The following is a 25879-nucleotide window of genomic DNA, read 5'->3' on the forward strand; positions in this document are numbered from 1 at the left end:
TCTTTTGGGAGGGTGTGACAAGGCGGGGGTGCACGGTAGGAGCCCTAAGGAGAATGGATGATTGTACGTCTCTCTCTGCCATTGCTGAACATGATGGAATCCATAATTGGAAAACTTATTGCATGGCCAACTGTTTTTCATTCTACCACTAATTTCAATAAAAATCAATTTAGATATTAATATTTTTTTTTATCCAAATATTCAAGGTGTGATAAGAGTTTCCAGAGAGAGTCGTGACCCGACTCTGGGTACCACAGGCAAACCTGGTGGGGATCTGTCACAGACATCTGTTAGCAACATTCCTTACAGGGCTTAAAACCTGTTGTCTGAGGGGGTGACATACCTGTCAAACAGTGGAAAATGTTAAGAAATAGATGACAAAAAGCAGTCTCTGAGAGATGAGAGACCTGCGTCTAGAGGCGCAGAAAGAAAGGAACTGACGGCAGCACACGAGTGGCACATTTATACGCCCCTCACATCCTTTCCGTAACGCCATCTCTGCAGAGCCGCACAGCGCCACCTTCTGGCACACAGAGAAACTACAAAAAAAATTCCAGATCCAGTCTCACGCCTTGGGAATATTCAAAAGGTGAAGAATCTGCAGCTAGAAGTCTCTATCAAAAAAATATACCAGTGTATACATTACATTTCTGTTCACCATGTATTTTTTTCTGGGTTTTCATTTGCGATGATGATACATTTTTTATAGTTTTTTTATCTGAGGTCTCCATCCTTTTCTGTAATAAGAGCCACTCATCTTTTAAATAAAATCATCCTGAGCTACTATTACTATTATTATTATTAGTGTTGTAAAAGGGACCATGTTCAACACGATTACTGTTTGTGGGGGTGGCCACTAATGTAATCAACCTCCGTACATTTGGCAGGGTTGCCAGCAGTAATGTAAAAAAAGATTGAAAGCCATAGCTATAATGCCAATGGTACCAAGATAATATTAATAATGCTGCATGATTTAGTACTCCAATATTAGGTTTAAATCTATTTTGGAAATTATTTTTTCTCGGAACATCAGCTTCGAATTCTGAAAATAAATACATTTTAATCTCAAATATGTGTTTTTCAATTTTGGGATGCATATATTAATTCCACTCCACAAACGCCCCTTCTTTGGAAGGCTTGGCTGAGCTGCACAAAGGTGAGGTACTCGCACTTAGCTGAAGAGTTACCAGCAGCTCCTGAGCTGCTAGTTGGAGGAGCCTGGTTTAAATGTTTACAAGAGTGCTATTAGCAGAAGTATCCTTTACTATATACAAACCCTTGGTGTCCAATTCCAAGCGTCTCTATGCTCCTTCAGCTGGGATTAATAATATTGACTGTGGATCTAGGTGTAGGCAGAGGACTCAGGAACAGCCTGGCTCCCATTCCACCTCTTCTACAGCACCAAATGGGGCATGGCATCTCCCACCCTACAGACTGCCCTTCCTCCCATTTAAAATGGAAGGGAAAAGCCCATGGGATTGGGGGACAGTCATGCCGCACCGTTCTACAATTAAAACTCCTAATTGCACGTTGCAGGGATACAATTTTGGCTGGAATCCTTGATTGGGGCACAGCTCATTCTAGCTCCATGCTTTGCTCTTCTGCAGTTGCTAACAATTTGGGATGTGTAGTCCAGGTTTCATACCGAGTTCAATAAACAAAACTACAAGTCCCGGATTTGAGAAAAAAAAACCTGGACTGGGATTACTAGTCCATCATGAACTTGGGAAACTTTGCAACTATGCTGGTCAGTGTGTGCAATAGATAGAGGGATGTCTGCCTCTGCTACTTCTTCAACTTGTGGCTGGCATAACCTCCTCGGGTGGCACAGCTGCAGCATGATGAGTAAATAGCCGGGACCTTCTCTCTAGTCAGAATCCTCTTACATTAACTATTTTGCTAATATAATGGTGGAAATGATTACAAAAAATGCATTCAATAGCCTTGATAAAGAGCATAAATCCATATTTGCATAGTTTCATACCTAGATTGCGTACTACAGTGTCACTTCATCATATATTGAGGTATGCAGATAACCGTAAATCCCAAAGATAATGTGGACATTAGGAGAAGTAAGGACAATCCCACAGTGAGAAGACCATCCTAGCAAAATATTAGATTTGTACGCCAAGTGCGTTGGATTTCCCTATAGAAAAACAACAGAACAAAAAGATTGTGAAATCAGATAGAAATGTCCCTAAAATATGAAAGAAATAATGGCTCAAGTACAGGAGAGCGTAAAACTAGTGTGTCAGCTAGCATCCTTGGTGATTATTTGGAAAGGTAGACTTATTAGACTGGTAACTCCGCCTCCCCACGTATGTCTCGATTCGTCACATCTTCCGTGCAGTCTCATGAGTTTGTTTATGTTATGATGTTTTGATTGGTATATAACTGTGTCCATTATTGCCATTTTCAACATGGGCACATTTGAGCCACTGTTTATATTGGTAGACAAGTGCCTTTTGCATGTGCTGCATGTTGCCGCAATTCTCAGTCTACTGCGATGTCTTTAGCGGCTGTTTCAATTTATGCATAAAATCTAATAAACACATTTAAAAAAGTAGTATAAAAGTAAAATATAGTTTAAGCCCCTGATAATCCATTCGGTAAGGAGGCAAAGCTGAAACCGTATAAAAGTGATACTAAATGAAACCTGTTACAATTACATTTATCACAAAAGGGCAGGTAGGGTAAACTTGCCAGAAAGGACATTCATGGTGGAATCCAAAGATTCTGGAGTAGAAGCCTCAACCACTTAATTGTGGCATGCTCCATCATTGGTGCCTATCCACACCCCGGTGTGATGGTGCAACCAGGGTGGACTCAACCCAAAAAGGTGGGAGTTCTTATATAAATCGTATCTGGTTATGTGGTAGGGATCTAGAAAGTAAGATAAAAAAATGCCTCCGGGTAAACCCAAGGAAATTTCCTTTAATAAGTGGGTACCCTAGACATAATCTAAAAGCAGGGTTTTTTTTTGGTGAGTCTGCCCTGGCTTTACCATCATACCAGGATGTGGATAGGGGCTAATGTTGATGCCACTATTTAGTGGGTGAAAGGTCTACACTAAAATCTTTGGATTTCCCCCATGACTGTCCTCTCTGGCTAGTTTATCCTATCTGCCCTTTTGTGTTTGTGATTATATTTGGGAAAATGCAACTAGGATTCTTCTTCTCTCGTTCTCTCATTGTGATTGAAAGAAACACATTTATAACAGTTTTATACCTGTAATATTGGTCAGTTTTCTAAAACATTTGTACCTGTAATATTGGTCAGTTTTCTAAAACATTTTTACCCATATATTTACATTAACAACATATACACAATGAAGTATTGACTTTGATAGGGTTTATGTTTAGTGTTCTACTGGAAATCAGGGGAACTGCCCTGAGGAAGACCTCACTTTAAGACCTTGACCAAATCTAGGAGGTCGAAACGCTTCCGCACATATAAGACAATAAATCCCCTACTGTAAAAGCAAAAATCTTACACAAAGTTGGACTTTGTGACCTCTAAGTAAGAACACCCCTCTTTGGGACATCATCAACTTCAGAGAACACTGAACAGATGAGCACTTCTAACTTGTTTGATGTTAGGTACTGTATTTTATTGTTCGTGTCATTTTGTGAGTTTTATATACGTGTTTCTTTGTTTTAAGAATTGATTGTTTTACGTGATACGCCGAGGTAGTCCTATACCTAATAATATTAGCTAATGCTTTCATATACGACTCAAGCTTGTGTATATAAAGAAAATCATATCGGAATACATGGTAAATGGGGGCCTATCTTTTTAGGATTGTCTGGGTCGCATCTCATGATCCTGAACAGAATCATGCCCGGTCTTAGTTTATATAACATTGTCTATAGCTCTATAGCTACACCCTTGGAGAACCCTGAATTAAAAGCGGCCTTCGTGTCTGCCTAATCAATTGTGCTGGAAAAGGGGACTCGTTATGTGAGCATCCACCCTACTTAAGTGGCGGTTGGGCTGTGGGCAACACTTCACCAGAGTCACTGACCTTTGCAGCTTGAGGGACGGCCTTGCAGAGCGCTGACGCAGCTGTTTCTAAGGTCAGCAGTGCTGCTGTCAGGTGCGCGCGGTGGCCTTTCCCAGGCTGCCTGGCACCCGTCCACAGCCGCGGGCTGTCAGGAGGCGGGAGGGGCGCTGGGGGAGGCTGTGCATAGCAGAGACTAGCCGGCGAGAGCCTGAGAGCTGTCATGTGTTTGCCCCGAGCCCCTGCACGCGTCACAGACCGAGAGGAGAAACCTTGGTCGAAAGATGACCGTGCATTGACGTAGCTCGTGGTGGCTGCCCCCAGATTAGCACATTTCTTAACCTCCCAACCCCCCTAGCGGGCGGGACCCGGCAAGACTGACGTGTAGCTTGCAGACGGGCGTGATGAAGTTGTTGAACATACACTTGCAAGAGCAGCGCAGGTGAACACCCGCCAAGACGTGACACGTAATCTGTACAATTTGAATAATGGATAAACTGTGGTGCTCCGAGTCTGTGAAATTGGCCACTGGAATTTATGCACAATGTAGAACCAAATTAGTCCGCTACAAAAGTGCAAACAATGCAGAATGGGGCGCTGGTTTTTATGCCCCTCTAAGAAGGTCCCTTACTTCTGGGAGTAGAGGGGTGGGATAGTCGCAGATGAAGAAGGCCCCATACTTCTGGAAGGATAGGTGTTTTTGTCAGGAAGGAGTGCTCAAATGGAGTAAAGCCGTGCTTAATTTGAGCCGGTGGTTTCCGGTGCTCGGCACCGGCACTTATGACAGTCTGACACATGGTGGCAATACACAGTTTCTAATTTAGAAATGAGCACGGCAACAGTTGTTTATTACTTCAGTGGATATTTAAAATGACTAATAAGTGCCGCCCAAGCCATTGTTAAAGCTTCGGTGGCCTGGAATAAGCTGCATCGTCACACTTGTAGGAGCCCTGGCAGGGACATTGGGCGGTGCAAGCTGCGGTGGCCTCTTAATTAGAACCCTAGAACTTTTTTTTTATTAATTCAAATTAAGCACGTAGCACGTAGTAGAGGTCATGCAACATCAGTTCTTGGCATGCCCCTAACTCCTAGGTGTGGACTAGAATTTCAAAGATCTTGTCCTCTGTGGGTGTTGCCTAGGCGGTGGCTCTCTTGAACCTTCTGCCCCCTCGTTCTCTTGACCTGACGAGGCTACCCAAGGGCTTGAGTACGTGTGCAGAGGCAGAGTGAAGAAGCTAGTCCATCTGCAGCAGTGTTTATCCAGCTTTTCAAATTTGTCAAAATTCAATGTGCTTCTTCTAACTTTTACTCCTCAAACCTGCTCCCGTCTGCAAGGTCCTACAATAACTACCTCACCTTTTTCTACTCCTCACTCTCCGAATCTGCTGTGGTTTTACCCCTGCACTTTGGACTGTTGTAATTTAATATCGGAGTCTGTGTTTATTAGTACAGTTCCAAATAAAATATTGCATTGGCCCAGATTTATTTTCAATGGCTGCATATAAATAATCTAATGGTAGTTTAAGTGGTAGGTAGGAAGCTCCACCCTGACATGGCTGGTACTTGCACAGAAGCGTGGACAAGCCACCCCGTACAAGATGCAGAATTGCATTGCACAAAGGTATGACAAGTTCTACTGTAAGTCTTAGTTAAATCCATTTGTTTAATAGCAGTGAGTGACCACTTGCAATTGGGAAAATAACATTCTTCATATATATTTGCTGGCATCTCACGTCATGGGCAGAAAACACTGCTTAGCACTTGAGGCAGGATGCAATTAAAAACCATTTATTGGATCACAACAAACATTATTAAGTAGTAAATGGACTTTAATTGCATCCTGACTCGCGTGCCGGCAGTTTCTTTTCCATATGACCTGCGATTACAGCAAATGTACAATGGGTGCCTGACCCTCGCCTGACGTTACCTTCTTTGGGCATTACATCCTAATCAAGGGTCCTTCACACAGGCAGAGCAAGGAGAATATATATCTTTTTATAATTAAGGAATTTTATTGGAGTGGGAGGAAGAGAAAGATGAGCTGCTGATTTTGCTGTATTCTTTGACGAAAAAGTGAAATCGTCTGTGGTTCAGGTCGCTCATCCTACCCCTCCAGAGGAGCGCAAATCACTAGCCATTTGGCAGAACTTCGACCCCATCTCTGAAGATGTCCTCCTCAAGTGCATCCTCGAAACAAAGCCCTCCAACCACTCGCTCGACCCCATGTCCTGTGCCATTGACATTGACTTCTATACCCATTCTCTTCCCTATTGGACCACTCTGGTCAACCTCTCCCTCTGTCAAGGCTCCCTTCCTGTTCCCTTCAAAACTGGGCAGGTCACCCCTCTGCTTAAAAAACCCACTGCGGATGCGAATGACCTCAACAACTTAAGCCCCATCACTTACCTACCCTTTCTTGCAAAGATCACAGAAAGATGTGTTGTGAAACAACTCTCTCGTCATATCAAGGACAATGATCTTCTTGACAATTTTCAGTCTGGCTTCATCCAAAACTGCAGCACTGAAATTGCCCTGCTGCAAATGATCGATGACGCGCTGCGAATACTAGACTCGGGGGGGGGGGGGGGGCGGGGGGGGGGGTCTTCTAATTCTCCTTGACCTTTCGGCAGCCTTTGACACTGTCAATCACAACACCCTCCTCAACACTCTTCAACAGAGAATGGGCATGGAGGGCACTGTGCTTAAATGGTTTGCTTCTTTCCTTTCTGATAGATACCAAATTATCGAAATAGCGGACAGTCTTTCATCTCCTTTGGCGGTGGGTCAAGGTGTTCCCCAAGGCTCTATTCTTGCACCCACATTGTTTAATCTCTATTTGGAACCTCTGGGAAATCTCCTAAGTAAATCTGGGGTCAACTATCATCTCTACGCAGACGACACTCAAATCTACCTCAAGGTTGCCTCCACTCACGATCTCTCCGTCCTAAGCTCTACCCTCGACTCCATTCAAAACTGGATGTCAACACATCAACTGATTCTGAATCCCTCCAAAACTGAATTCCTCCTCCTCACTTTCTCCTCCCCCGGTTCAATCATGGATGGACCAGATGAATCTGCTGAACAATAAACCCATCCTTGTCGACCGCGCAAAATCCCTTGGTGTCATACTCGACACAAAACTCAATCTACTCTCCCACATTAATTCAATTGCAAAGTCTGCCCGATACCAACTGCGCCTTCTTTGGGGGATTCGTCGCTTCTTCCCGGAGCATGACCTTAAAACCCTGGTCCAATCGCTGGTCCTCTCCAGACTGGACTACTGCAATTCTCTTCTGACTGGCCTCCCCAAATCCCACCTGTCTCCCCTTAAGTCTGTTCTCCATTCAGCAGCTCGTTTCATTTATGGGGCCAAAAGAAGCAACCACATCACTCCCATGTTATCCACCCTCCGCTGGCTTCCCATCGAGGCTAGAGCTATCTATAAGACTGCCTGCATCACCCACAAAGCCTTGCACTCCTCCTCTCCGCACTACCTGGCGAATAAACTGAAACTCTCTGTTAGACCATCACGAAATGCGGAAAATCTACTGCTTGAACCTCCCACTTTCAAGAAGGAAAGATCGATGGCCCAATCATTTTCAGGCAGCGCAGTGAGAATCTGGAACTCACTTCTGCCTCAGCTCCGGACCACCACCTCCTCCCAGGCCTTCAAAACTAACTTCAAAGTTCTCCTCCTTCAAAGACACTTCCAAATGTAATCCATGCCCTCTCTATTATCTGAAGGAAGCCCTTCCATTATAGAAAAATCTACTTTACATGACTATGGAAGTGTCTTCCCAATGTGTTCTTGTGGTTTGAGAGTCTGCCATTTATTGCAGTATTATCCTTCTACCTGTGTTTGGTACTCGTGTGTAACATGCACCCGCCACTTTCTCTTGTAACACACTGTTTTCTACCTCTTACATTTGTTTGTTTTCGATACCTGCACAAGTGCCACCAGTGCATACGTAACGTTTGTTCTTGTGTGTCCTCCATATATTGCAGTATTATACCTCTGTTTACTTTGTACGCTTTTGTAACCTGCACATGTCACTTTTTCCTCCTGTAATGCACAATTTGCTACCTCTTGCATTTTGTTGGCTCACGATTGTCACTTTTGTAATGCACCGTTTGCTACCTCTTGTATTTTGTTGGCTCACGATTGTCATGTTTGCTTCATTTAATGTAACGTTTGCTTTTGTATTTTGCTCACTTGTAATGTTCTCATGTATCAGTTCTGTTCCTATTGTGAAGCGCTCTGACACCTTCGGGTAAAGTCCGCGCTATATAAAAACGCATAAATAAATAAATAAATGCACATCTATACAAGTATAATATTCGGTTATTTTTATACTTTGTAACTGCATGTTTATGAAAGTTGCTAGTCTGAATTTGTAAAGTACTGTTTTAAGTTTTGTAGTATCTTGGATTTTATATTGTAAGGCTTACATTTCCAACCCAAAACAATTTAAAAAAATGGGGATATATAATCGCTCGTGTTCCACCTCAATGTGAAGCACTCTCTGGCGGAGGCGTGTATGCAGGTGAATTCCGCAATTTATTTTCACTCCTATTTTCTTTTCTGAAAGCAAATCAGCACTCGCAGGGGTGTTTTGAAGAACTTTATTTCTCCAGCAACAAGCAACAAACGCGTTTCTGCGATCTGCCTTCTTCAGTGTTACTGACAGACCGGAAGAGACCATGTTTATAAGCATTCCATTAGTGCAAAACAATCGAAAAGGGACAAGCGCAGATGCGCCAACATGAGCGCCATTTTGTAATGTCTTATATACATACACTTAGTATATTGCGTCTCAATTTATTATATATCCACAGTGTTGCATCTGTTTGTGAAAATCCCAATCAATTAATACAATTATTATTGATTGGTGGCCCCAATTCATACTGGAGCATATTGCCTTAGTACTGACCGCCGTGTATCGGGTGAGCAAAAGTGTGACACAGTGGTATACTATAATCTTGCCGTGGATCGGCTAGGGTCCCTAATTTTCAACATCTTGTTAATGCACCTTTTACGGGAGACACTGATGATAAACAATATACTGCATATGTAGTACTGCAGGTTAGAAACTTCGTTATTGTTTTATTCTGGTCTATGTCAGGTATATTGTATGACTGGACCCTTTTACTGTTCGAACAGGCTTTGCATTTTCTGCACGGAAAAAAACAATAGAAATATGCTACAGTATAATGGTCTGGATTTTGTTCCCATGAGTGTGAGAGGAGGTGATAGAACTCGAAAAATTGCGTAGATTAGAGTCGCGCTATATCATAGACCTGCAAACCAAATTCCCAGGGGGATTAAATAGTGGGGAAGATTTGGCGTCGCATTTAGGCTCATAATCTGTTAATTCATGTATTTTGTCTGGCTGATACACAGCGCTATGAGGGGCAGCTCTTTTCTTATTTTCTTATTTTTATTTTTTGTATGAATATCATCAGTGTCTCTCATAAAAGGTGTATTAACAGGATGTTGAAAATTAGGGACCCTAGCCGTTCCACGGCAAGATTATAGTATACCACTGTGTCACACTTATGCTCAGCCAATACACGGCGGCCAGTACTAAGGCAATATGCTCCAGTTTGAATTTTGGGCAACTAATCAATAATAATTGTATTAATTAATTGTGATTTTCACAAACAGATGCAACACTGGTTAAATATAATGTGTATATATAATTAATTGAGACACAATATACTAAGTGTATGTATATAAGACATTATAAAATGGCGCTCATGTTGGCGCATCTGCGCTTGTCCCTTTTTGATTGTTTTGCACTAATGGAATGCTTTTAAACATGGTCTCCTCCGGTCTGTCAGTAACTACGAAGGAGGTAGATCGCCAAAATGCATTTGTTGCTTGTTGCTGGAGAAAGAAAATGTTCTTCAAACGCCCTGCGAGTGCTGATTTTCTTTAAGAAAAGAAAATAGGAGCGGAAAAAAATTATTTTTTTTTATATATATATATATATTTATATATATATATATATACACAGTATAAAATGTATGGAGAGAACCACTTGTTCTCTTATCATGATGTTTTCCAATTATTTTTATTCTGCTAAAATGTCTGTTTGCTTTAGCTGTTTTTTCTCTCTCTAATTCAGTGGTACTCCTAATTCGTACCACTTTCAACCTTTACGTCCAGCAAAAATCTTTGTACCAAATGAAAAATTGTCTTGTAGTACAACATTTTTGTTATCTGCTGTAAATGAAGACAATTTAAAATTGTATTCTTCAACCATGAATGTTTTGGTCTTGCGTGAAAGTTCAGAGGGTTCTCTTTATTTATTGTTCTGTACTTCCTAGAGTTGAATGGTTTGTGTGGAACATGTACAATATTGTATTTGGCAGAACATGAAACTTCGTGGACACACTTTTTTTGTAATTAAAGTGTGCTTATATTTTTCTAAGCCTCATAGTTGTATTTTAAAACCCGTCTTCTGGAGTCAGACCTCTGTGTTTACACCATAGACTTTTCGAAGTACCCCTTTTCAAGAGGAAATGGCCGTCGCGTGAAAGTGCGAAGTAATTCCCCTGCATACTTTGAAGTTGTTTCAAAACTTTTACGTCATTAAGACATTTCGAGAAGGTTACAGAGTATTTTTTTTATCGTGTGGGAGAATAACGAGCTGCAAATGCAGGTTTTTGCAGATAAAAATGGGTAGAAAATTGTTCAGATAAACCTTTTACTTTGTATGACGTTTCGCCCACTGTCAAGTTTTAAAAAGCTCACAAGTTTAGCAAATTGAACGAAGCATAAGGTTTGTCAACTGTGGTGTAAATTTTGCATTTCAGACTAACGTAATTGTTTTCCAAGTCTCTCTTTAAGACTCGCAGTGACTGGCACAGAACTATTTAAGACCTCATATCCTCAAGAATGTTCAGAGACCACAAAACAGAGGCTTTCATCTTTTTAAGCGTTTGCCTTTTCTATTTTAAATGCACAAATAAAGAAAAACCGAATCCAAACAAAACCATCAACTGGAGAAAATGGACTCCCCGCATGGAGCATCTTTAAATTGAAGTCAAATATAACCATGGACCGTGAAGCAAAAATCTTTTTCACTTTTTCCTATCCTGAAATTTGTGTGATTAATACATTCGAAGGTGGTGATTGCTTGTCAAGGCAGTGTATTGTAGTTTGAAGGAAGGATATTTCACACCAGCTAACTACCGTTGCAGAGTACTGAGCGTTTTCATTTCAAGTTTGTGAATTGTGATTGTGCTTTCGAGGGTGTAGAATAATATCGTGCACACAGTCTGTTCTGTTATGTTCACTTCTGTTCTCCTTGGGTTAACGTACACTAGTGCCTTAACCTCCATATGCACAGTACATAAGCAGTAAGTTATTAATATATGCAGACAATACATTTGGCAAGTTATCCACATAATACTTTATATGTAATCTTCTTCCAGCAGTGGAGACGACCACTGGTATCACTGCTTCCCCCCCCCCCTGCCCAACCGGGCCAATGACCACACCGCTTTCACTTGACTAGCGTCTCTTCACCTGGGTCCCTGCCTTCCACATAGCTCTCAGGCTTTCAACATTTAGTCAGGATTCTTCCCTGTGGAGTACAAAACCTGTACTTACTTAAGCTGGTTGTCGAAATACATTGGAAAGACTGGATATATTGAGGGTGACGGCCGAAATGCATCTGTTTTTCCTCCTAGGTATCAGTGTAAATTCTGGCTAAACCATGCAAATAAGTGCTACTTGAAATCTTAGGCTGAAGATCACCTCGATTCCTGAGAAAGGATGACTGGGGACAGAGGGGGCAGGCACATGTTACATGAGAGTGGTGGAGCCATTTTAATATATTATATACTTAAACACACACCTTCTCCTAAAGTTATTGGGGAATTATATTTTACTGATGACAATGCCAAAAAACCTAATGTGTCAGGAAATTAAAAAGTTAAGTTAAATGCTCACTCTCATCACCGGCATAATTCCTAAACCATCAGTATTGTGCAGTGTCTATAACATGAAGTTGGATTTTGTTGACGTTTTGTCATTGTGTATATATATATATATATATATATATATATATATATATATATTGACGTTTTTTCTCATATATATATATATATATATATATATATATATATATATATATATTTATTTAATGTTTGAAGCATGTTTCCCTTTTGGTTGTTTGAATGATTGAGAGGTGCAGGTTGAATTATGAATAATAATGACAACAGTAATCTATTGTGGTAATGTAAATTAGAGTTTACATGCACTAAATTTTGGGTAATGAAATGTATGTGTAGGGTGATTTGTTTTTGTCAAGTGTTATGCCTACATTTTGTTGTTGAATATGTGAACAATAACGAATATCACATTGCACGCTTTTGTGCTGTTAAAAAGCAGAGTATATGGCAGTAGAGTGAATGTTTAAAAGGGCACTTTATTTGCCGTTTATGTACTTATATACGTGTTTATGTGTGACTTAAACATTCAACATGTTGGCATCAGTATTTATGGGGCTTGTGAAATGTTTTGATAAGGTTTGTGTGGGAATATAATATAGTCCTGGTGATAGATGTAGAAAAAAAACAGTATTGTTAGGTATTACACGATTATTGAAAAATATCACGGTAGGTGGCCAAGTGAGTGTGAAACTACTACATCATATATTGAAGAATAGTTCCAAATCCCAGTATTATAGAAGATGTAAATGATAATGCTGACAAACTCCACATTAAATTGTGGAATGTTTAACTAAGTAGCTAAATATCACTCATTTAAAATGGAAAACTGTGCTAAGTGGAGCTACTTAAGTAGAGACTGATAATCCTGCTGCTCCTTTGGATCCTAAGATCAACAGAAGATACAGAACAAATATTAGTTTATGTGGATTAAAAGACTTTATCATGTGTGACTTTGTAAATGTCAATGTAGGTTCTATGCAGTTCTGGAGTGTGCTATTATGCTTAATCTTTTTAAAATTTTAAGTTATTCTCCTGATGCATGTGACTGGCGAGAACTTTCTGGCTTCAACCTGACATCCTACAGCTACACCAATGACATTCGGATCATCCGAAAACTGTAATACAAAGGGATCCTAACAGATCAAGACTAGATCACTTTCTTCCGAGACTTTGGCCACTTAATGATAACTAATCTCCTTAAACTTAATCCAAAACCGATTCTATTGCGCAAAGATTGGAAGAGATGTCATCTCTCAATGGTCTCACTGCAGGAACTTGGAGTTCTTCATGAGTCATTGACCCCTTTCTCACTCTGATTATCGCAAGACGATCTTTCCTATACCTGGAATTCCCACAGATGCTCCAGATAACTTTTGTTTGTTCTTTTGCACCTTGACTATGCTATCAGGTAGCCTCACACTCTCTACTGCATCAACTACAAAGAATACCGAATGCCGCAGCAAGGCAACCGCTCCACATTCTCTACATGACCTCTCAGCGCCCCTATAATTACTTCATTGAATACCTACTGCTAGGCATTCAACTTTTAATACCCTCTGCATCACCCAAAGAGCTATCAACGGCAGGTCCCCAGCTTTCATTTGAGTAAAGCTCAAACAATATTCACTAAATAGAACATTCCACGAGAGAGGAACTACTGCGAGTTATCTTTGATAATAAGAAATCATTGCGTGGACATCCTCCATGCAAGCGTTTAAGCTCTGGAACTCTCTTCTGGCTCAAATAAAACACCTTCTAAAAATACCCAGTTTTAAGAATTTCTACAAAGACCTGTCTACACAAGATACCACAATGATTACATCTTACTATCTCCCATGACTAAGGATAAAACAGTGGTATCCGGTGCTGTTCTAGTTAGGCTTTGCAAAGCATATACTATGGTTGCACTACAATACCTGAAGCTCAAATCAACCTTGCATTACAGCCAAATCCCTTCATATACAATGATTCAACCGCTGGCATGATGACGTTAGCAGATGCTGAATCGCTCTGCCCATTGTACATGCACAAACTGTATGCCATCCAAAAGTGAGTGGGCTCTGAAATGTGCTATAGCATGTTGTGTGGAATACACAATTTAATGTTTAAAGGCTTACTTAATTTGGAACGTATTCTTAAATCTTGTTTTGTGTGAACAGCACCACCAGCATGTAGTGTACATCGCTGTACCTCTAGTTCTACATTAGTAAATCTGTTTAAAGCTCACTTGAAATAAAATGTGTTCTTGAACTGTCTGCGTTGGTGTGACCCGCACCATTAACACGAGGTGTGGTTTCCTACATGAGTTGGATTACAAAGTCCTTGTGACTGTCTAACCCTGGGCACCCACTCTCTCCCTTCCCTCATAAAAGCCCACAGGCCAAGTTTCATTGAACTGCACCACACTCCACCTGCCGCCCCCCGCCATTCCCCCATGGATTGGTCCTGTGAGCGCTGGCCTATTCTCAACTGGCCCACTTTACACGTAGTGTCTGATTACTACATAAGCAGTATGATTTCAGTGGATTGCACAAGTGCAGCGCCTGGGTGGACCCCACAGACCTGTGTGCATATACAGTCTGATTTGTTTTGTGTGTGTGGGTGTGTTGTCGTCCAGCTACATCTTGTGTCCCACAGGCTCATGTATTTGGAGTTTGATCTTTTCTTGGTTGTTTTCTCTACAATTCCTGGACTAACCCCTTGAAGATATTCTATAACGGTTTGTTCAAATCATATTACTTTGGTTTGATTCCTGCCAAGTTTGGATGGACTCCTGAAGTAGACACTATATCTTGTTTATATTACTAATTACTATAGGTTTATAATTCACCACACCTATGTGGAAACAGAATATATACTGCAGCTGATGCAATACTTTACATTCAAAGGTAGCGCCTTCCCACCTGGGCAACTCTATATGCACCATAACCAATGGGGTAACAAAAAATACATTTCACAAACCAGTCCGGACCACCTAAGATGGGAAGTATCTGTAGGTGTGATTGGCTCGCCTCATTCTTTATCGCACCCGTTCTTTGGCACAGCTAAATGCTTATAGGGCATGATCTGAGCAGTCTCTGCCATACAGGCAAGCCATCAAATCATTTCTCCCAAAGAGCTCACACACCATCCATCCATCCATGAACCAGCATCTCATGATTACATGTTCTATCCCTCACTCCTTTTTATTTTAGTCACGTATATGTGGAGCGAGAACCCACAATAATCGCACAACTCTGGTCCTCGCATACAGTTTTATTCACTACCCATGCAAGCATATGACTAACCCACTTGGTCTACAGCACTTCCAGAGGATAAAGTGTTACCTCTTGACAAATTGTTAAGGATATAAAGCGCAATTAAAGTTGTAAATTCTTTTTAGTCCTGCTTGTGGCAGTGGCATAGAAGCCCTGCACAACTGATTGTTTACTCAAGAGAGGGGAATGGAGGCTATCACCATTACTCTCCTTGTTGTACGTCCCCTAGCCCCACATCCCACCCTTGTCCTGTTGAACCCATAATATCCTGTCTTCAAGCTGTTTCTGCCACATTCTCCAACTTTGATTTTTACTACATTCATTTTGGAACTTCTCATGGACATTAAAAAAAATATATATATTTTCCTTTACTGCATTTTGTTGACCAATTCTTTATAATTGCTTGCTGTGACATTACCAAGCTCATTGCTGTCTATAAATAAAGTCTTAATTTCCCCCAAAATAAGCTACCTGAAACTCCATATTGAAGTGACACATGGTAGGATGCCAGAGTAGCTGGAATTTTCAAAATAATATCCTATAAATAATTGCACCAAACCAGGCTTACCCTAGTAAGAAGTCACCATTGTTGCAACTAAAATAAATTCGGCTTTATAACCCCCTCCATGGTGCAATCACTAAAGCTATTGATCAGGAATAAAACACCTGCCTGCCCCCTTAATCTTCCCACACTGTTTTAATCTTCAAGCAGCTAGTATTCATTGTATTTTTTTGATGGGCCTAAGAAGCCAGAGGGATCAGACAAACCTCTTCTGTAGGTTTGCTTGTGGTCCTTCAGCAGGACAAATCAGAGGCCGTGGTTCAACTCGATACCCTTTTCTCTAGGTCTTCAGAGCTTATTATCGCAATGAAGAGGAGCCTGACACCCCCGCCCCCCTTTTGCTTGTGATCCAGAAGACCTATTAGACTCTGAGGGAAGAGGGTCTTACAACCGTTTCATATTGATTTAATCATCCTGTACTAGTTTTCTAAAATAACGAAATGTACGCGTGCATCGTTGCTATCTTGAAAAGCAGTGTGTAGCCTCTGAACAATTTGTCGGACCCATTAGTCTGACATGATGGATCTCCACTTGGGGAGTACATATATTTTGCCTCATCCAGGCGGACCCTAGAGGTCAACTCAAAGCACCTAGGGAGCTGCAGCAGGGGTAGAAGAGTTGGAGGATAGCTGTCCCTGATGTTGTGAATGGAGACTGCCACCACCACGTCCTCTTTCCTGAAAGGACTTCATATACTGCTCCACCAGCAGGGAGGTTGAACATCACCCCTAATCTAGGCCTCTGGAATAACCTCTAAACTTTCTATACTGCTTCTAAAATAGTCAGATTTAGGATAATTACCCCTAAGAATCGAGCTGCGATGTGACTATGTTTGAAGCGCTTGAGTGTTGACTAAACCTTCTCTCCAAACAGTTTAAATCTATGTAAGAGCATTTCAACAAAGGAGACTAGGACATCCTCTAAAAACCTGGTTGAGCACATTCAGGCACGCCTTCTAAGCACTACACTGGTGCCAATTGCATGGCATATACAGTTAGTGGTATCTAGGACTGCAACCGACGCATACTTTGTTGTGTCCTGTTCATCTTGCATTGTTGATGCCAGTGAGTTCTTGAGGCCTTCTATAACAGCTGGCAAGATCTCACTGACCATTTCCTGTAAGGCATAGGTGTACTTGCAGAGGAGGCACACCACATTAAAAAAGCGAAAAGCCAGGCTAGATGAGGAATACAACTTCTTGCTAAAGGCATACATACATTTTGACTCCCTGTCTGGTTGGTTCAAAGGAAAAGCAATTGGTTTGACTTTACTGTTGACCCCTTCACCACTACGCTTCCAGGCAATGGTCATCAAGCAGGCCCGGACTGGCCGTTGAGGGCACCGGCAATTCCCCGGTGGGCTGCATGGTTGGGGGCCGGTTTTGGGCCCCTGGGGCCGTTTTTGTTACAGTGCCGTTATGCTGCAAAAACGGCCCCGTAACAAAAACGGCCGAAAACCGGCCCTGTCACAGAGCGCGGTCGCACCTCTCCCCCCTCCCCTCTCCTCCCGGAGGGGGGGAGGGGGGCCGGCCGAGCACTTTGCCAGGGCCGGTTCTGGTTCCCAGTCCGGCCCTGTCATCAAGCAATCAAACCGCATTTATAAAGAACAGCACTATCACACCTAGGGGTAACTGGACGCTGAGGGTTTAGTGTCTCCGTATTGAGTTTCTTGCTGAATTCTGTTAATGTGCTGTTTGGAGAGGAGGATGGGCAGGTTGTTCCAGGTCTTGGCAGCAGGGGCGGCTGGTAGGGAAACGGGGTGGGGTGAGCAAGAAAATTAAAAAGAAAGAATGAAGCAAGCTTATCTACCTGTCGAGACCCAGCTGCAGCCTCCTCGCAGGAAACATCCATGCCCCTTAAGCCAATGACAACACTGCAATGCAGCGTTGTGATTAGTTTCCCTAAGCCAATCACAACGCTGCACTGCATTGTTGTGATTGGTAGACTGGGACAGGGAGCCAGTGCATGTTCCCCACCAGGCTGTGTAATGAAGCCTGGTGGGGAACATACAAAGTGTGCATGAATGTTTGGCTGGCCCAAGATGGCCGGTCAAACATTCATGCACACTTTGAGTGTGCTCACTACTCCTCCCCTGGCCCCTGCTCTGGCTAGCCCCCCCCCCCCCCCCCCCCCCAGCACCTAGGGAGGAAAAATATGATAACGATTTGGTATCATTTTATTTTTTCTCTGCATGGCTGATAAAGCAATAGGTCTACGCTCCTGCTTGGCAGCGATGCAGGAGCAAGTGAAGCGGAGCAGGTGTCTTGTAGGCGGGTGGAAGTTCAGTCTGTGGGTGTTGTAGGATCGTCCTTGATCGTATACAGCTTTGTATGTGTGCATAAGGATCTTGAACTGGCATCTCTTCTGGATAGGGAGCCGGTGGAAGACTGATGTGAGTGGTGATGTAGGTTCTTTTGGGGAGTTCCAAGATGAGTCATCAAAAAGACCGGATCACAACAGCTGGTTGTGGCTGTCTGCCCACAGGTCAAAATACTGGAGGGTCTGAGCATTACTTCGAGCAAGTGGCCATGTAAGTGCCCGTACAGGCCTCGTTAAATAGTGGCTGTGGCTCAGATTAAACCTGGTTGAAGAAATTCAGTCAATAAGTTGTTTTTGGTTTCCATACTTGGCAACTTCAAATCTCGCATGTCTGCAGCCCTTCACACTGCTACAGCAAAAGAGGCTCTTTCTTCCATTGGTGGAACATGTGTTGGGGTTGGCGCTGTCTCGGCTGAGGAATCTAGCCCACTGGCATTTTGAAAGTCTAATAACTGCAATTCATCAACGAACTAAGGGGGGGGAACAGAGTGTCTGTCACTTTGTTGTAATCAATATTGTGAGAGACATTAGGTATGCCCTAGTTGGTATCAGTCAGAGCCGAAGAGGGCAGCTATCCTTTGATAATACTAGTATTGAGGGAGCATCCAAGGTTGAAGGTTTGGCTTCACAAACACTGGTTGCACTTTCTTTGAAGGCCACAAACTTCCATGGGGTAAATGATGGCCCTGGGCAATTCGGAGACCGCCAAGCCCAAGTGCATGACCAGCTCAGAGTGTTTTTCTTTACTTACCTGAAGCGTTTGAGAGACTACAGGACTTTGTGTGGGACCAACCATGTGACCGCTTTTAATATTGGCCCACAAGTTGAAGCACAACCTCTGTTTTAAAGCGATTGTTTTCTTATACTCAGCCCCAAAGTTTGGCATCCTGCTCCTTGACTGCCTTGGGGTGCATGAGTGTGTACTTATCAAACTACTGATTGTGACAGGACCCCAAGCACCATAGGTACACATAGCTTGGGTCCATGACCAACATCTGATAAGTGCGGTTACGCCATAGCTTGAAGCCTGTTGTCTTTGGAAAAGACAGTTTTCCTGGCACAGTGTCTTTGAAATAAAGTTTGGAGTCATCAGAAAACTGAAAAATTTGGGAGTGTAGCTCCTGAAGTGCATCAAAATTCACAGAAACAAATTAATGTACGCATATTGCACCATCTATTGGGAGCATTGTTGGAAACTCCCGATTCGTCTGACGCCTGAAAATATTTTGAAGTTAAGTAGTCTATGGTCAGAACTATCCATCAGAAAGTCTTTGGTGATAAGGTTAAAAAATTCAGAAACCAGATGTTTTGGGTATATGTAGCATCAACTTCAGGGCCTGTTTTGCTGCAGGTCAAAGCGAAGTATGTATGCATGTGTCCAGGTTAGTGTTGCTCATAAAGGACTTTGGAGAGTCTACAAACTGCTTAAGATAATTTGCAATCCTTGTACCTCTGAGCAAGTCATGGCTATAAATTAGCGTCAAAAGAATGCAGACATTTTCAAGTCCTTTTCCCGAAGTCTTTAATGAGAAACTTCAGAAATTACATGACTTCACAAAATTTGCCTCAAAAATGTTGGCACCATGGTAAATCAGAAACTGAGGGGTATTCTCGTAAGCATCGGAAAAACTGATGGCAAATGGTTGAGGACATGGCAGCGGAAGGAAAAGGGGTAGATCATCAGAATGGGTCTTCCCCGTAGAACTTGACAAAAACACCAGACTATATTTATGTGTAAATTTAAGTACTCTGAATGCTTACATTGTAATAAACAACTATCCGTTGTCTAAACGATTTCAGTTTTGGAGGAAGCTTCAGTATTCTCAATCGTCACCTTGAGAGCAGTCTACCACTAAATGGAGCTTAGTCTAGAATACAGATTTTGAGCAGCCTCCATTGCTTGCTTTGGCCTGTTCTGCTGCAGGATAATGTACTTCAGGAGGGCTTCTACAGCTTCAGTTTTCCAGAGAGTAATGTTTACTTTATTCAATGACATGAACAGTTAGGTCAAATTGATCCTAATATGATATCCTTGTTTTCACTAATAACATAAAATACTCTGAGACGTTTGTTTAGGTATATTAAATACGGGCTGGTTTTCATTGCTGAGAAATATCCCTTTTTCTATTCCAAGATAGACATTCCAATAAGTAATTGGCCCAAATAGTTTGTTAATGGATGTCCTAAGGAATGCATTAGCCATGGACTCCAAGGCCAAACTGCTGTTTTTTTTAGTCAACAACTTCCAGAGGTCATGGAGCCACATAAAAAATGTCTACATAAGGGACCAGACTTCAGCAAGGGAGATGATAAAGAAAATGCCTTTGACCAAGAAAAAGCTATTGTCTCAGTCCTATTCTGAAACCCTTTGTAGGAGCATGTTGGACATTATCACAATTGTTGCTACTGCGGAGTCCGGTTTAAAAAGTTTCGCCCTGTGGGGCTAGAGGAGTCCCGTCTAGCCATCCTTTCTAGTAAATCGGGCTCACCCTTTGATCCCTGTTCTCCGCAGTTTCTACAAGCAATAATAGACTCGGTGAATCCTATCGTTAATGGTATCATTAACACATCAATGGCTACCGCCGAGATACCTAGTGACTGGAAATTAGCTGCCGTTAAACCTTTACAGAAAAAACCCTCAGCAGATCTGGCAAATCTCTCTAACCTTCGCCCCATCTCCTTAATTCCAGTGTTATTTAAACTCACGGAAACATTAGTGAATAAACAACTCATGAATTTCTAGAAGGAAATTCTAGAAGGAAATAATATTCTGCCTTCCCATCAGGCAGGGTTTAGGGCCCAGCTATTGACAGAATCTACCCTCCTTTTCACCGTGGAGACCGTGCGGGACGCCATCCACCAGGGGAAGAAAGCCGTACTGATCTTGCTTTATCGATCGGCGGTGTTCGATACAGTGTCACATACCATACTGATCGACCGTCTAGTAACATCAGGCATAGCAGGAACTGTACTGTCGTGGCTAACAAACTTTCGTAACCAGAGGCGGCAAGTTACCATACTAGGCGAGTTCTGCTCTGAGGAGAAGGTTCTGATGTCGGGGGTGCCGCAGGGCTCCAGTTTGAGCCCTGTACTTTTTAATCTGTATATGGTCCCCCTGATCAAATTAATTTCTTCTTTTCAGATCAGTACGATCTCGTATGCTGATGACACTCAGCTTATCCTAGTACTGGATAGGGAGCTGCCCGGAGAAGAAGAAAACCTTAAAAACTGCCTCGCAACCACTTTTGACTGGATGAGGAATAATCATCTTAAGTGTAACTCGGGTAAAACCGAAATTCTGCCATTCGGGCACCAAAACTTGTTTTCACCGAAACTATGGTGGCCGGAAGATGCAGAAGCCCCCCAAATACCATTGCTGCCGCCCGCAACCTGGGCTTCAAGTTTGACGACTCCCTCTCATTTAAGCAACAGGCCGTGACCGTGGCTGGCACCTGTTTTAACATCATTAGAGGTCTCAGAAAATTCTTTGACCTTCTGCCCTTGGATGCCAGGAAAACGGTGGCGGTTGCACTGATAACATCTAGGCTGGATTACTGCAATAGTCTGTATGTGGGAGCCAATCAATCCGTGCTCCACAGACTGCAGATGGTCCAGCACGCAGCCGCACGCCTTGTCCTCGGCTGGCCAAGGAAGTCGTCCGCCTCGGCCGCGCTCAAAGCCCTCTACTGGTTGCCAATACATAAGCGCATCCTGTTTAAATTGCTGGTAATCGCGTTCAGAGCCTTCCACTCGCAAGGGCCTAAATATCTTGCGAATGGTTTCAGGCACTATGCACCTTCACGGGTCCTTAGGTCATCATACCTGAACCTACTGGTGGTGCCCAGATATAAGCTCTCCCCCAAGGGAGGAAAATCCCTTGTAGTCATGGGATCTAGGGCTTGGAACAAGCTTCCCCCAAAATTGCGACACTTCACCACTGAGAGCCAATTCAGGAAAGGGCTGAAAACATGGATCTATACACTCACTGATACAGCTTGTAAAGTCTTAGTATTAGCGAGTAGAACTTCTGCACTCCATCTGTCAGCGGCCTGATCCATCTGGCTACGAAACACAGCACCAAGATGCTCCTTGGAGTGATAGACGCGCTGTAAAAATGTGACATTACATTACATGTTACTCTCACAAAATGCAGTTGATCATGAATGGAATTGGGCATAGACTATGCAGTCATAGAGAGACAGCTCCTAGTCTGTGTATGGGCAAATGACCATTTCAGACATTACGTTTTTGGAAAGAAGTTGGTGTTGAGGACTGACCACAAACCTTTGTACAACATTTTGTCTCTGGTTGGAGGGGCTTACCTCAACTGCAGACATTGCTCGTTTAAGTTCTACATTACAGTAATACTGCTCTGACCTAAGGTTTATACCAGGAATAAACAATCAAGTAATTGTTTATCACATACTTGTTCAGTACCTGCAAGAAAATGTGTTTGCTACAGAACACACAATTGTAAACCAGTCTTTTGGGGGCAGGTGAGGAGGGTTTAAATGATGACTCCAATCATGTGATAAGTAAATTAACAGGATCAATGTATCGAAGTTGAGAGAGACAATTTGATCCTTCTTAAATGCTTCACTTAAATTGAGTGTGGAATGGGTCACCTGACCATGAGAAATAACAAGTGTTTGCTCCTGGAAAGCAAATGCAAATCCATCCTGAAATTGGTCACCAAGATCTCATGATGATGTCACCCCATAAGAATGTAATAGGTATGTATTATATTTTTGGCCAAGTTTGGACTGGGAGGCAAAAAAAGTTACTTACCTGCAGTAACAATCTTTCTGGTGAATACTCTAGCTACCTGCAGATTCTTCACCTGTAGTACCAGGTGACAGACTGGATCCAGAAAAACTTCAGATCAAAAAGGGAGGGGCGCTGGGCTCATTTAGTGTCGGAAGTGAAGGAAGGTGACGCCACCAAGGCCGTAAAGCACCACACCCTATGCATCCACGCCAGTTTCCCTCTGTATTTTTTAAGCCTTCAAGAGGGCAGATTGACATTGTTGAGGAAATGCAGTACCAAAATATTGAAATATGTGACTTTCCCTAAAAGCCATCCATCAAACAGGGAAGCAGGCAGGTCGGTGAGGAAACTGCAGATAGTGTATCCTCCAGAAAGATCATTACAGCACATAAGTAATTTTGTCTTCTGATGGGTACTTCTACCTGCAGATTCCTAACCAGTAGAACAGATTTCACAGCAATACCCATCACGGGAGGAAGGTTTATGGTTAGTTGGACCAGGAAATCCTGCAAGACGGAAGCTGGCAAATAATCCATCTCTGGGCAACTGTGCTTCTAGGCAGTAATGCTTATCAAAAGTGTGCAGGGAAGCCCATGTTGTTTCCTTACAGATGTCTACAATCAGCACATTTCGAGCGAGTGCAGAAGTGGTTGACTTAGCTCTGATCCCTTCATGAGGTTCTTTCTTCACTAAGGCATAGTAGATCTTTATGCAGAGAATGACCACTGACATTCATTGCTCTTCTGTGCTGCCTTACCCTTTTTTCCACTGCAGTAGCCGACACAGAGCTAGTCATCCGTCAAGAAGTCCTTGGTGAAGTCCAGATAGTAGCTAAGCACTCTACGAGGATCCAACCGATGCAATTGTTTCATCTTTTTTTTTCATAGGTCGAGGCAGAGGGTAGAGTTGAAAGAGAGATGGACTGGGCATTATGGGAAGGAGTGACCAATCTTTTTTTTTTTGTTGAAAATTTCTTTATTTGCAAGTTAGGTCACTGCATATAACATAGACATGTACACAGTAGTTCTCCGCATCGTGACATATATTTCAGTATACATTTCAATCATTTACATTTTCCGTTTTCTGCTTTCAAGAACGTCCCAGCTCCCCCATTCCCTCCCTGTACCCTCCCCCCTGGCACTTATCATTCCATTTAACAGCAATACGTTGGTTTTGCATCAATATGTACAGTACAATCTGTATCCAGCAGGGGTACCGGTCCCCGGTTACATCATATATGCATATCAGATCATTCCCAGTGTGTCTGCAGCTCAGTTCCCGTGTACTCCGGTCACAGGCATAGTATCCCCCTGTGAGACATGACAGGTACAGGCTAGTCCTCTTGGTCTAGTATGCCTTGCTTGAATGCTATAAGCAGGGCATTCCATTCCATTGAGATGGGATGTTTCCTAAGGCCTCTACTCTCCTCCTTGCCTAGTTCTTGTCCCTCTGCCTTGCCCCACCTGATCACCTCCCCGCTCCAGGTCCCTATGTCTGGCGGCCTTGCTGATTTCCATCTCATCGCCACTGACCTCTTCGCTATCAGCAATGCCAGATCCACAAATCTGGATTCCACACTCCTCTTCTTCTCTTTGTGTCCTATCCCCAGCATGCAGTAAGAGGTGGATGTGTAGGGTCTATCCGGTATTATATCATTCAGTATGTGATGTATCGTACCCCAGTAGTGTCCCAGCGTAGGGCATTCCCAGAACATGTGTAACATGCCTGCGTCTTCCCGCCGGCATCTGGGGCAAGTATCGGGCGTAGCTGGGAACATCATGTGAAGTCTGCGGGGAGTCAAGTATGCCCTGTGTATAATCATCAATTGTATAAATTTAAACCTGGGGTTCCGAGACACTTTCTTCGGCAATTTCAATACCAGGTCCCATTCTTTGACGCTCAACGCCGCCCCTAGATCCTCCTCCCATCTCAATTTCAGGGGTTGTAGGGGGTCAGCCCTGCCCTCCCGTATCCCAGCAGTCAGCCATTTTGTCAAGTGTCCGCCCGCCCCCATGAGGTACTGCATAGTGACCAGTGAGTTGGTGGCGGGCTCCATCCCATCTCCCGCCCAATGGGTGCCTATGTAGTGTGTCAGTTGTGCATGCTGCAGAAAGAGCGTCCTTGGCGCCTGGTGAAGCCTGGCGAACTCCTCAAACGGCAGTAGCCTGTTATCCGAGAAGAAATCCCTTATTTGTGTTATCCCCGCCTCCTGCCACACCCGTAGTCTTCTTTCCGTCATCGGACCTGTCCCCAGCGGGACGCCCAACAGTGGTATCGAGGGCGCATAATTTGACCGTCCATTTGCATACCTGACCGCCCTCTTCCAGTACATGAGGGCCAGTTTGAGTAGGGGTGGAGTCGTCGCCGGTGCCTTGGCCCCTGGCAGTAACAGCCGATGTATGACCCCCCGGAGTCTGTCGTCCTCTATCATGTTCAGTTCGTGTAAATCGCGGCCGGCCAACCAGTAAGCTAGCCATTGCAGTTGGCACACACAGCTGTAAGCGAACAGATCAGGCACTCCCAAGCCGCCCCTATCCGTGGGTAGTTGCAGTCGGGTCATGCTTATGCGTCTCCTGCCCTTTCCCCAGATTAGGTCAAGTAGTAAAGTGTTGAGTTTCCTAAAATAAGGCATAGGGATAGAGACTGGTAGATTCGTAAAGAAGTACAGGAGACACGGCAGCACCACCATTTTTGATATAGCCACCCTCCCTGCCACCGATAACGGTAAAGTAGTCCAGAATTGTACCCGAGCGGTTAGGTTAGTCAGTGCTCGCCCCAGGTTCCCGTCCAGCAGGTCCTGGGGTTGGCGGTATATCTGGAGACCTAAGTACTTAAATGTTACAGGCGCCACCTGAAAACAGTGCGGCGGAAACTGGACTTGTGTCCCCGCCACCGGGCCCCGAAAGCCAAATCCATATGACTTTGTCTCGCTGATGGCGAGGCCCGATAACTCGCGGAAAACCTCAAAGATCTGTGGCAGTGGTGTCTCTGGGTCATTTATGTCTCTAAGGAA

Source organism: Lissotriton vulgaris, chromosome 2_1 (assembly GCF_964263255.1).
Source record: "Lissotriton vulgaris chromosome 2_1, aLisVul1.2, whole genome shotgun sequence".
NCBI classification, from domain to species: Eukaryota; Metazoa; Chordata; class Amphibia; order Caudata; family Salamandridae; genus Lissotriton; species Lissotriton vulgaris.